This window comes from Micromys minutus (assembly GCF_963924665.1).
Source record: "Micromys minutus genome assembly, chromosome: 7".
In the NCBI taxonomy this organism is placed as follows: Eukaryota; Metazoa; Chordata; class Mammalia; order Rodentia; family Muridae; genus Micromys; species Micromys minutus.
In genome coordinates this window covers 8,740,413-8,753,266 of record NC_137976.1, presented here as the reverse complement: position 1 = coordinate 8,753,266, position 12,854 = coordinate 8,740,413, and the positions used below count along the sequence as shown (strand labels likewise).

Below are 12,854 nucleotides of genomic sequence, written 5' to 3'. Positions count from 1 at the left end.
GCAGTGGAGACATGACAGAGGGTGTCCTGGGCCAGCGTGAAAGAGATTGTAGGGTGACCTAGGAAACAAGACATGGGCTGAGTGTGAGTGAGAAGTAACCAAGACTCTGTAGCTCTCCCCAGATTTTGTCCAGATCGTTGCCACACTGTCCTTCACGGGCACCACGTGCTGCTTCCTGAAAGGATTTGGGTTTTTCTTCTTGAAAGCCATGCCAGGCATTTTGTTCCTGGAAGAGGGAATGGTGGCAAATATTTCTAGATTTCTTTAAAAAAAAAAATCCCTCTTGGCAGTGGCTTGTGTGTTTCAGCCTTAACAACACGATCCTTTTTGTGTGATAAAGCCGCCGTAATGTCTCAAAAGAGAAGGAAGGTGAGAAATGTTTGAAAGCAGAGTACTGTTTTTGGAATAAACATGACAAGGCACATGTGTGGTGCTGTGTAAGAATGGTAGTGTATGGAAGGGAGGTGTGTGTGTGTTCTCGCTCAAACGTGCTTGCATGTGTATGTCTGTGTGTAGGGGCTTGTCTTAGTTAGGCTTTTACTGCTGTGAACAGATACCATGACCAAGGCAACTCTTATAAGGACAACATTTAATTGGGGTGCCTTACAGGTTCAGAGGTTCAGTCCATTATCATCAAGGACAGAGCATGGCAGCCTCCAGGCAGACATGATGCAGGAAGAGCTGAGAGTTCTACATCTAGTGGAAGACTGGCTTCCAGGCAGCTGGGATGACAGTCTGAAAGCCCACACTCACACTGACACACCTACTCCAACAGGGCCACACCTCCTAATAGTGCCACCCCCTAGGCCAAGCACATACAAACCATCACAGGGATGTATGTGTGTGAATGTATTCGTGAGTCTATGCACGTGGACACTTGTGCAAGTGCACAGACGGCCCCCCAGTCAACCCTGGTGGCTTTTAATTCTCAACTGTATTTTGCTTTGGGGACAGGGTTTCTCATTGAACCTGAAGCATTTTGATTTGGCGAGGCTGGCTAGCTATAGAGTTCCAGGGATTCCTCCGTTTTTTTTTTTTTAATTTTATTTGGCGAGGCTGGCTAGCTATAGAGTTCCAGGGATTCCTCCTTTTTTTTTTTAATTTTATTTTTGTTTTTTCCTCCCCAGAGCTGGGATCATAGGTGCGTACTGGATTTGAAGTCAAATATTCACACCTGCAAGGCAAACACTTCACTGTCTGAGTCATCTTCCCAGCAGCTTCCCCATACTCTTGAAGATTTTTTTTCCCCTTAAAAAAAAAATCTCACGAGAAAAGACAACTTTGAGTAATCTTTTTTCTTTTTATTAATATTTTAAGGAACGAGTAATGCGAAGGATCCCAAGGTGATCCTTAAAAACTGATGGGTGAAACATTCTCGGAAGGAAGAGCATAGGAAACTGTGCACCCCAATTTGTAAACAAGTTTGGTGCGGGGAGAGAAAAACTGGAGCCCAGTGAATCTGCAATCGAGAAAATGCCCACATTTTCTTGGCTACTATGTCATATGTGCAGAAGGGCAGACTCAGTCCATATAGCCATTTTCAAGTATGCTGGTAGTCAGACCATAAGAGTAAGATGCATTCTTTTTTTTTTTTTTTAAAGTGGTTTTGGTGCAAAGCAAGGAACACTGAAAATTGTCATCCTTTCCTTCCTCCAGCCTACACACATCCCCTTTCTATTCTCTCTACTTTAGAATTAATTTGAATAATACTTATCTGACAGACATCTCATCAGCCTGGGGATGAAATCTAGTTCCAGGGACCATGCATTATCCTTCCTATTGGCTTGGTTTTGTTTTATTACTGATCATCGTTTTTTGGTTTTTTTTCTTCCCCTGCCAGGTGACAAACTTCAAGTTCTAACTTAAGAGTGTCTTAACCGTGACCCAAAGGCCACCCGCACCCATGTTCAAAATGCGGATCCCCGACCGTGCTCAGTCCGGTGGAGTTGGAATCTCAGGCAGGCAGGTCCAGGGTCTGCTCTCTCTCACTCTCACATTTGAGTTGCTCCTCACGGTCCCTGACTGCCTCAGATCTCAGGATGCCTTTGTAGGAAAGTTCCGTCTGACTGATTAGAAGAGAAGCTATTGTGATCACATGAGAAAACGTTGAAATCGTGGTCCAGAGGAGAGAAGGGTGTGCACAGCTGCCAGAGAAAGACCACATAGATGTTCTGTGTGGTGCGGAGAATTGTCTACAATAGCCATGATTTTAGTTTTGAACGGGTGCATTTGTTCAGTATACAGAAACTTAAGTAAAATAATAAAGAGGGGGTAAATCATAAAGTTGGATACTAAACACATTCAGCAGAAATAAGCTGGGAAGAACCATCAAGGCAAGTCGCTGGAATTCCCCACGGAAGGAGTCAGGCAGGCTGTCTCCTCAAGTGAGGCTCCCAAGGATAAGGAAAAGCAACATTTTAGAGATGATGTAATCAAATATGGCTCTTATTACATCAAGTAGAACCTGACTAGGGAATTTGGAGCTGGCATTCCCAGTTGAGCCCTCTATGATTGTGACTCCCAGGGCTGAACTTCTGGCTTCTCTTTTCTACTGTAGACCTTTGAACAGCATGGAATAAGCAATAGTAATCTCCATAGGAAATGGTTCCCTTTCTAGCTTTTCTCATGGGTACAATGCTTTTACCTTTTGGTCTGTGTACTGGCTGGTTTTGTGTGTCAACTTGACAGAACTGGGTTTATCACAGAGAAAGGAGCCTCCCTTGAGGAAATGCCTCCATGAGATTCAGCTTGAGGGCATTTTCTCAATTGGTGATGAAGGGTGGGAGGGCCCACTGTGGGCTAGTAATCCTGGGTTCTATAAGAAAGCAGACTGAGCAAGCCAGGGGGAGCAAGCCGGTAAGCAGCACCCTTCCATGGCTTCTGCATCAGCTCCTGCCTCCAGAGTCCTGCCCTGTGTGAGTTCCTGACGTGTCTTCTTCTGCTGATGAACAGCAATGTGGAAATGTAAGCTGAACAAACCCTTTCCTCCTCAACTTGTTTCTTATTCATGGTGTTTTATTGCAGCAATAGAAACCCTGACTAAGGCAGTCTGCTTTGCTGTTTTTCTTCCCTTTTTGTCAACTAAGGGCAGCCCTAGTTAAGATCAGGGTTTTAGAGGCAAGTCAAGATAAACATGCATAGAGGAAGGTTCCCCGTGAGCTAATACACGTGGCATAAGGCAATTAAACCGAAATGATGTACTCGAGGAGTATGGAACGAAGGCCGATCATACTTTGTCTCAGAATGGAAGGAGAGGGAGTGACACGTCAGGACATTGATGTCCACCCGAGCCCTCATCAGCCTGTAGTCTATCCCGAAGTGTCTCCCCTCACTTCCCACTGAATACTTACTTAATGATTTCAGGATTCTGAACGTGCCACCTGCCTCCGGGTCTGGATCCCCTCACAGCCTGCTGGACCACACTCCTCTCAGCCAAGCTGCTCTCCCTGCCCCAAGATGCCATCAGGGCCACCACTTACTCGGCCACACCCACGACATTTAGGCCTTATTCTCACCGTTCCGGGGTTAATGGATGTTCTTAAATCACAACGATTTATGCACTAAACAGATGCGGTCATGTCAATGACATTACTATGTGGTAGCAACCCCTCTCCTGGAGCCCCTGGCAACACTGTTTCTTTCCTCAAATCTTCCCAGGGCTACCGGCTTCAGGGTGGCAATTCCTTCCTCATTTCTAATCAGGTTGGGCAGCCCAGTGAGCTCTTTCTCCAGACTGATAAGCCTTGCCACGAGTGCAAGCAGCTTTGCAGAAAGAAACGGCCTTGAACCGCAGCGAACGTAATAGAAAATGAAAACAAACAATTGTACGAGCAACGGAAGAAGATGCTGAGGACGAAAGCACAGCGGCCAGGGCTTGAGGGAAGAAGGCTGACATCACCGGACAGTGAACCTGGGTCCATGTTTCCTGGTGGTTCAGCACTGAGGGACAGAAGTAGGCTACCAGATGCCTAGTGCAATATTCCGGATGTGAAGGCCAGTACAGTGCGTTTGCTCGTTGGTGAGTGCAGCCCATCGCTACTAGCAGATAAGAGTGCCCATTGATTATCAGGCAAGTATGAAGGGCGCGGGAATAACTCTCAGTCAGCCGAGTACGAGCAGCAAATGGATTTGATCAGGGAAACATGCATATTAATAGGTTACAGGGAGCGAAGTGCACTCCAGGTTACATGCCTTGTGGTTTTCGAGGAAGGACCTCATCGAATACAAACGACTTGAAGAGAAGTTAGTGATCCTTTAAGAGGGGCAGCAGCCTGCTCCTCTCAGAATCTGCTCCTAAAAGTCCTGCAGAGCTTCAGACAGATGTTGACTCACCCTTTTCGGCAAGTTCAAACAACTGGTTCTCGCGCTCCTACAGGAAAGCAGCCCAGGAGCTTGGCAGAACCAAGCTTCCAAGGTTTCTGGGGGTCGTGGGGGCAGAAGACCCTTATCTAACCTTTTGTGGGGGGTGGGGTGGGAGCAACAACCCTAGAATCTGAAGGCGTCAGTTTTTTTTTTTTCTGCCTTCAGCAGGTGAGGAGGAGGTGGTATGCCGTGACGTGTAACCTTGCCACCAAAGGCAGAGGTTGGGTGACGCGGTAGGAAGCCAGGCACTCTGGAACTCGAGCTCCACAACAATACACCTACCTCGCTCAAGGCAAAATAGAGAAGCTCATACCAGCGGAGGGCGTGGCCTGGAGCGGGGCGTGGCCCAGGCACGGGCGTGGCCTGGAGCTCGGCGGGGCTTGAACCTCGAGGCGAGGCCTGGGGCGGGGCCGGGGGCGGGGTCTGGGGAGGGGCGGGGCTTTGGCGCCAAGCGGCGCTGGCGGCGGTGGCAGAGTGGAGCGGAGCGCAGGGGAGGAGACGGGCGGCTGTCTGCGCGGAGGGAGTGAGTCACCTGATCACCGCTTGCCGCCTGCAGTCGGGCCGTGCGGCGCCTCGGCTCCGGTGAGTGGCTCGGGCGGTGCGGGCTGCCGTCCTTCCCGGGGGTCACCGGGGCTGGCGGCGGGCGGCCGCGCGGGCCTAGAAGGGGCGGCGGACTGCGCGCTGTTGACGCGCCGCGCGGACTCTCCGGGCCGGCTGTGCCGGCGCCGCCCTGCACCGCGCTCGGCGGGCCGCGTCCCGCTCCGCCCGCTGCGGGGGCAAGGCCGAGCCGGCCGGGGTTCCGGCACCAGCCGGTGGTCCGCTCTTCCCTTTGTTGCAGCTTGGCGCACGTTTGTAATTTAGGCTCGCACAGCATAGGCAGTCTCCAGGATAGCTACCCCCCAGCTTTGTGTTCGTGTCCGGTAGCGCCAGGGCCAACGCGTTCTCGATCTCCTCCCGTACTTTGGGTGTCATTTAGTGGAATTGCGCCGCTGGCTTTATGTAGTGAGCTCTACGTTCAGCGTGCGCTGAGTCAAGGCAGACGTAGTAGTAATTCAGAAAGAACGTGTGTGGGAAAATCCAGCTCCTGCGACAGGCTTGGAAGAACAAAGACTGTTTTTGCAGGATGCTGCTCTTTTTTTGGAGAATTGTAGTGTTGTGACTGCTCGCCTTGGAGGATGCCCTGCTGGGTCTTTGTTTAGGTATTTGAGCAGTCCTTTCAGCCCACTGGGTTTGCAGGGAAGGCAGTTCAGAAAGATTTTAAGATGATCACGGTAAATTTGTTAGTGGCCGAGCCTTTGAGCGCTACAAACGTTCAGAGAAATGGGAAGAGGCATGGATTGGCCTATTCTTCCTGCTCTTGTGGTAGTGGTGCAAGGTCTGGGCTGGGCTTGAAGGCGCTTGCCACTTCTGGCTCTGGACGTCGTAAGGGAGTCGAGGGGAAAAAAAGCTCCTGATGAGTCATCTTGGAGTTGGGTAGCTTTGGAGGAGTGATCGCCTCTGGTTGTTTAACCGTCGGATCTGTCAAGTGGCTTCCCTTTGTTCGCTGCGCTGGTTGGATAACTAGGTAGGGTGACTCTTTAAAAGAGTTTGTGTTGCTGAGTCATTCACCCCAGTCTGAGAGGTAATTAGGAACAGCTGGTGCATCACATGCCTCCACTATAAAAGGCTGAGCTGCACACACGAGGGCTTACTTCAGGAGGCCAGAGGGGGCCGCTGGCTGTGTGTTTTGATACAGGTAATCAGTGGGTGACGTAGGAGAGCATGCTTAGGACGTGGCCAAGTAGCACTGAGGTGGTGTTTAAACAGCAGTCTCGTGGCCTACTGCGGGAGAATCAGTTGGTGCCGGAGGAAGCTGTATCTGAGAGATTTCAGATAGAAGTAAGGCATTCCGCAGGATTGTAAGGAAACAGTAGTGTAGCATTTCCTTCTCTTGCTGTCCTGTCCTTGCTCTGCCTTTGGTACTGATGCGGAGTGGTGAATACATGCTTAAGTTATTCTTTAGAAAAGTATTGTTTTTAGGAGGCCACAAAGGGGGTTTCCTTTTAGGGCTTTTAGGTTTTCCTGCATCACTAGTTTCTGGGGTCAGCGAGGTGGAAAAGGATAGGAAGTCGGCCCAGGAAGAGGGGTCTAATAATGTGTCTGTCTCACTCTCTTGATTTTATGGATCTTGTGTGTGTGTGTGTTTTTTTTTTTTTTTTTTTGGGCTTGGAAAAAAAAATGAACACACACTTAACACCAGTCCTCGTGTAAAGTTTGGAAAAGGAGACGTGTATGAAGCAGAGGAGAGTCAGCTTCTTTCCTTTAAACAAAAGAATGATGATTTTTTTAACATACATTTTATATTTATTTATTTGTTTGGTTTTTATTTATTGGATTTATGCAGAGGTCAGAGGACATTTGCACTTGTGGTTCTCTCCATTTAACCTGAGGGTTCTGGGGCTGGACCTCAGGTCATCAGGCTCCGGGGTTAGTGTTTACCCACTCATCTGCTGCATGGGTCCCAAGAACAATACCGAATTCTTTATTATTGATGGCCTTATTGATGATCTGTGGCAGGGAAACAGTTGGTGTGCTGCCTTAGGTTTAGGGGTGACAGTCATGTTCCGTAGATTTCAGGTAGTACTCAGGATTATTGATCTAACGTGAGACCACTCACAGCCAGAGGTTAAGGAAGCAGAGTGACGTCAGCATTTGCACATTAGATAATGTGGTTATGCACACTTTATCCTTTTTCCTGTAGAGGAATATAGAGTTTACTTTCCACTGCTGCTACTGCCAATCCAAGGCTGCAACAGATTTCTGTGTGTGCGCCTGTGCGCGCATGTGTAATTTCTGATCTCTTCCTTTGAGCTGTAGTTATTTCAGGATATTCTTAGTTTTTACTTTTCACTCCATGTATAGTATTTATATTGTAAAGACTAGAAGTTGTAAATTTCTTGCTACATTCTTAAAGTTAGTGATAGAGATAAAAATGCATTTTGATAACATTTTATTGGATTTGTAGGCAGCCCCTGGGGGCTTTGCTGAATGTGTGTGATCTTAAAGAGTAGTGGTTAGAAGGTTTGGTAGTCTACACATTTGGAGTGTAACATTTATAACAATCTTTAAAAATCTTTAAGGTAAAATTCTCTTATCATTTGGAAGCCTGTGGGTCCCCCTTTTTATATCCTTGTGATTATTTAATCCTCAGGAAGTGGGATTCCTTAGACTGCCAAACCTCTTAGGCGTAGTCACTCATGTTTTTGTTTTTGCTTTTTTTTTTTTTTTACATTTTTATCTTAATTCTTCTCATTCTCAGTGTGTGTGTCTTTGTGTGTGTTCTGTTTTTCTACTAGTTGTGGGTCTGGGCACTAAGGTGTGGTGCCTTAGGCCTGGCAGCAGGCACTTTACCCACTGAACCGTCTCACTGGCCCCAGAGGCTTGACTGCCCTTTACCATTCGGTTCCACCACAGGGCCTGTGCCTTTGTACCTCTGTTCTGTGGCGGTGACTCTCACAAGAACAGCTACAAAACTTGTTGAAATGACCAAGTGTCACAAGACTCTTCACATTGCAGCTTACTCTGTGGCTGAGGTTTGTAACAGTCACCTCCCTTCAGGTTTTTAACTTTCTTTTAGTGGGACAATTGTTTGAACCCTGAACCCTGGGTCTCTTGAGCCTGCAAAATGAAGGGATTATTTCAAGCATTGGGATGGATGATTTATGAGATTCTTTTGAGTAAAAAAAAAAATGCCAAGTAAGAGACTTAAGTGATGTCCGACACGTGGGGGGAATGTGAGTGCTGTTTGCTAAAGCCGGACCTTTTAAAGAGGGAAGCATTTCAAAACTGCAGGTAAAATACTGGTTTACATCACCGTCAACCCCTGGCTCCTGGCTTAGTAGAATGTGGCATTGACATCTGAAGTTGGGGTCCCTGTACAGTCGCTAGAGAAGCCATATGCTCTGGGTGAGAGATACTGAATTGCTAAAGATCATGCTCTGTCAAAGTCATCATCTTTAGGCCTTTTCAGCTCGTAGCTTATGTCTTGCAGTTTCTGAAAAATGGGGATGATGGTGATGGTGGTGGTGGTGATGATGATGATTATGGTCCCTGTCATAGAAATATTGCTGTGAGAATGAGGTGTGATGTTGTGAATCAGGTGGTCACGACACAGATGGTTAGACGCTATTTTCTGGTGTCCAGAGAGAGGCAGGTTGGATGCTTTCTTACATGGCTGCCTTAGGTCCTTCTTTGAGCTGAGCTAGCAGCCACTATCACAGGTGTGCCCTGGCTGTGTTTGTTTACTAACCTGTCTACTGATTGTACAGCGATCCAGTGTGGGCTAGTTCTGGTCCTCTGGGCTTTAAAACACCGCTGTCTTTTAGTAGTTTAGTGGAGATACTGGTATGTGTCCTTTTTGACTGTATACTGAGTTGACACACTTAGAGGTTTTAAGTTTCAGTTTTCATACTCCATGATTATTGAGGAAGTGGCTGGGACTAGCTCATTCTTCTAAACCTTCTCTTGAGATAGAGAAGAAACTGATCTCCAGACTTATTTATTTATTTTACCAGACATTGATGCAGAGTGCATTGAGCAAATACAATTTCAGAGCTGTTCTTGTCTACCTAACATTTTCTTTCTTACCATCACGCTCAGAGCAGACCGTTCCTACTTCCACTTTTAGGACCTCAGAGTTTATTATAAACTACCCAAGGCAAACTTGGGGAAGAAAGAAACAGGGGCTCCCAGAATCCTGCCTGGGTGGTTAACCAGCTGCTGTTAGGGCGGGCACCTGGACTGCCCTGCAGCTCGCCACCCGTACGGCGCCCTCTCAGCACTGGGAGAGGTTGGGCATGCTGTGTGCACATTGTATTCTGCTAAAAGGAAGTTTAAATGCATTTTCCCAAAGCCCTAGGATATTCGTTGTTCAAAAGAATACTTCTGTAATAAAATAATTATCACTGGTTTCTGTCTCTCTTAGTCTATGTCCTGTTGCTGCGAGGAGACCCCGTGGCCACAGCTACTGTTATAAAGGAAAGCATTACCCGAGGCTTGCTTTAGGGGCGTAGGTTTATATCATTTTCATCACGGCAGGGAGCATGGTGGCACGCATGGTCCTGGAGAAATATTTGACAGTTCCTTTGTGTCCACAGTCATCAGGAAGAGAGCAACGCTGGGACTGGCTTTGGCTTTTGAAACTCCACCTCAGTGACACTTCCTCAATAAGGAAGGTCACACCTCCTACTACCTGTCAATCATTCCCTGATGACCAAACATCCAGCTCTGATACTATGGAAGCCACTCTTATTCAACCTACCACACTACCTGATAGAGTTGTTTTACCTTGTAAAAAGTCTTTGGGAAGCTTTAGATGGGGTCAGTGACACTGGACGGATGCTTTCTGCTCTCATTCCTCCTTAGCCCAAATTCCATGCAGGAGTCCCTTGTAAGCTTTTTTCAGCTGCTCTTAGCAGTGGGCCATGTTTCTAATCTGTAGATTAAACAGTAGAGTGAGGGTTTTTGCTCTCTTCCCTCTTCGCAAACCATCTGCATCCACTGGAAGAAGTGAGACCCATCTATACGCTCTCCTGTTTACTGGTGTTTTTCTTTGTTTCATGTTCGCTCTCCCCCCCCCCCCCCCCAGGATGCCAGCATCCCTTAGATGTTGTCTCAATCAGTCCGGAGAGTTGATTTCAAAATATAAAGCTATAAACATTTATTAACATTTTAATACATTTATTAGGCTGTAATTCCAGAGTAAGTGGTTTCTGGCCAGAAAAGTAATTTTATGTGTACGTTTTATATTTAACCACTAGTTTTGAAGTGGAAACTGATTACTGTGTTGGCTCAGGTGTCCTTTCCAAGGAACTAATGTTTATTTACTGTACTTTCCTGACATGTCTTCTTGGCACAGTGCTCAGCGTTCTCCTGTGTAGAGCCATCTTTTAAATGGAAAGAGGGAAGAATCAGGAAATGAATTTATGGCTCTTCATCCATATATATATATATATATATATATATATATATACACACACACACACACACATACACACACACATACACACACATACACACACACACATACACACACATACACACACATACACACACATATGTTAACACTCACAACACACACATATTTTCCATTTTAGTAAAGGCTTTGTTTTGGGGCAGGGTTTTGCTGGCCTTGAACTCCACAACCCCCCTGCCTCCTCCTCTGGAATGTTAGAGTCATAGGCTTGGCTTAGCAGGTAAAAAGGATGGTGCCCCATTGAGTAGGCATCTTCTACTGACAAGCCTTCAGTTGTAGCTGCCATTGAGAGAAATCAAAGGAGCCTACAGCTGATGCCTGAGTCTGTGGCCACTGTCAACTTTTGCTACTCGATTATCTCTTTGAGTTAAAGACTCCACATGTACTGACCAAGCTCCACTTCTTTTGAGTTTCTGTAGGTGTGTTTTGTTCTGAGGGCTTACCTTCATTCCTGGTCTAGTTAAGTTCAGACCGAAAGTATCTGGGGCACCTCGGAGCAGTCACTAGAATCAGCTGACACGGGAGCTGTTGTTGGTGGAAGAGGACTGGAGGACTGTTCTTCCACCCTCTCCCATTAACTGCAGCAGTCTCATTGGGGTTCAGGGTGGGCAAGGAGTGTTTGGGTTTGATGGTGCTTTATTCTTGCCTCCCAGTGCATGCTGCTGCGTTTCCCAAACTCTCCCCGCCCCCACAAGAGTGTGTGTAGATAGTAGGGTGGGTTGCTAAATTTATCTCAACATATGTGACAGCGAAGCTCGTTAGATGCTCGGTTTACATGTGTAATACAGGAAACATACTTATGGCTTTATATGCCAGGAACTTGTTGAGATATCGGCAGAACGTTACAGAAGTTGTTGGCCAGTGGACTTGAGGCACAGCATGGGCAGTAGTAAAATGTGCTAGGGAATCAGTCTACGAGGAGCTGGCCTTTGGGGACGTCGGGAGAGCCTGAGTTACACTAAGATGACCACATGGCTTGGTAGAGGATACTGTTTGCGTAGGCAAGTCTGAGACATTCTCCAGAAGCTTAGCTGTGGATAAAAGTTGGAGGTACCGCCAACATCTGTCCTCCCAGGGTTGCGAGATAGTTGGCTCTAGCTCATTTCTTTCAATGACTAAGTTTTCTGGAAGGAGAGATACCCCCACCCCTGCCTGGATGCCTCTTTATCAGTGTGTAAGACTTTCCTGAAAAGTCTGATAGATGTTGCTTCTATCGCATGCTTGTGTCTGGGTTCCCCCAAGCTAGGGTTCACATATGTCAGTGTTGAGGGAAATGTGTGAAACCTCTGATTGTCTTTAATGGCTGATGTCTGTGTGTGTGGTGGCTAGATGTCTTCCTCAGTCACTCCCACACCATGGCTTTTTGTCTTTTGCTGGGCATCCAAACTCTGATGCTCATGCTTGCAGAGACTTCCCTGAACCATGTCCCTAGCCCCAAGCCACTTTTCAGAATAAAACTTAATGTGTATTTTGGTGGTCATTGTGAGCCATAGCTGTGGGATCCTGTGTTTTAAAGTCACTCGTAGACTTGCCACAGTCTGGAGCTAACCCTTTTCGGTGAGCACAGGACACCCCATTGTGAAGATAGAAATGTTGCTTGTCCTTTAATTTAATTGACTTTTAAAATAAATGTGAGTTACACTTTAACTAAGGCATGCATTTTCTGCTTATAGTAATTCTTTTTATTTATAAGGTACTGTGTTTATAGCTGATAATTTGAATACAGAAAGAAGGAAGAACAAGGAAAGAAATCACCTTGACATTTTGATGTCTATCCTAGGAGTTTGGTATTGGATGAGGCCACATATTAATGCACGTGTTAATTTGAGACTCCAGTTTGGCATACGTAGAATAATCGAGCACATATCTGGGTGTGCGAGTCTGAAGATTAAGACTGAAGTCAAGATTAGATCACCAATTGTAGTATCTAGTGACCTTGAGTTTATGTTCTTTCTGTGGCTTTAGATAAGCCCGTGAAGGTGCTTTGTGGGAGGCCAAGATGAGGTGAGATATGAGAACAGCCTCGGTTCTCCAAAATCTGGAGGCCTTCAGGCAGAGGAGGGCTATCTTCATTTCTTTTTGATTGCTATGATACAAAAGCACCTTAGGGGAAAAGAGTTTACCCTGGATCACAGGTCAAGTGTGTTGTCATCCTGGCTGGGGCATGGAGGTGGAAGGAGCCGGATGCTGGTCACATTACTTCCACAGTTAGGAAAAGGAGAGCTGAGTGCATCTAGTGCCAGCCCCGCCCCCACCCCGCCCTGGCTCCGCCCCTGCTCAGTAATGATTGGTCTTCCCACAGGGGTCGGGACTTTTCCCTCCCTCACAGACTTGTCCAGAGGCTGACACCCCACCAGATGATTCTAGATTCTGTCAGGCTGATAATTAACAGACAACAGCCTGCTGGAGAGGTGGATGTCCATGAAGTGTTGGGGTGCTGGAAGCCCAGCCATTTCAGGGAGGAGATGAAGAGGGCATT

At 46.9% G+C, this 12,854-nt stretch overlaps 1 protein-coding gene across 1 annotated transcript in view; it reads left to right on the top strand.

Annotated features, from left to right (window-relative positions):
• Positions 1–4,316: 4,316 nt before the first annotated feature.
• The window catches only part of BACH1 (BTB domain and CNC homolog 1), a 34,548-nt gene continuing 26,010 nt past the window's right edge, over positions 4,317–12,854 (top strand). The window contains exon 1 of the mRNA XM_080919430.1: positions 4,317–4,944. The gene's annotated coding sequence lies outside the window, so the exon portion shown is untranslated. The remainder of the gene's footprint in view (positions 4,945–12,854) is intronic.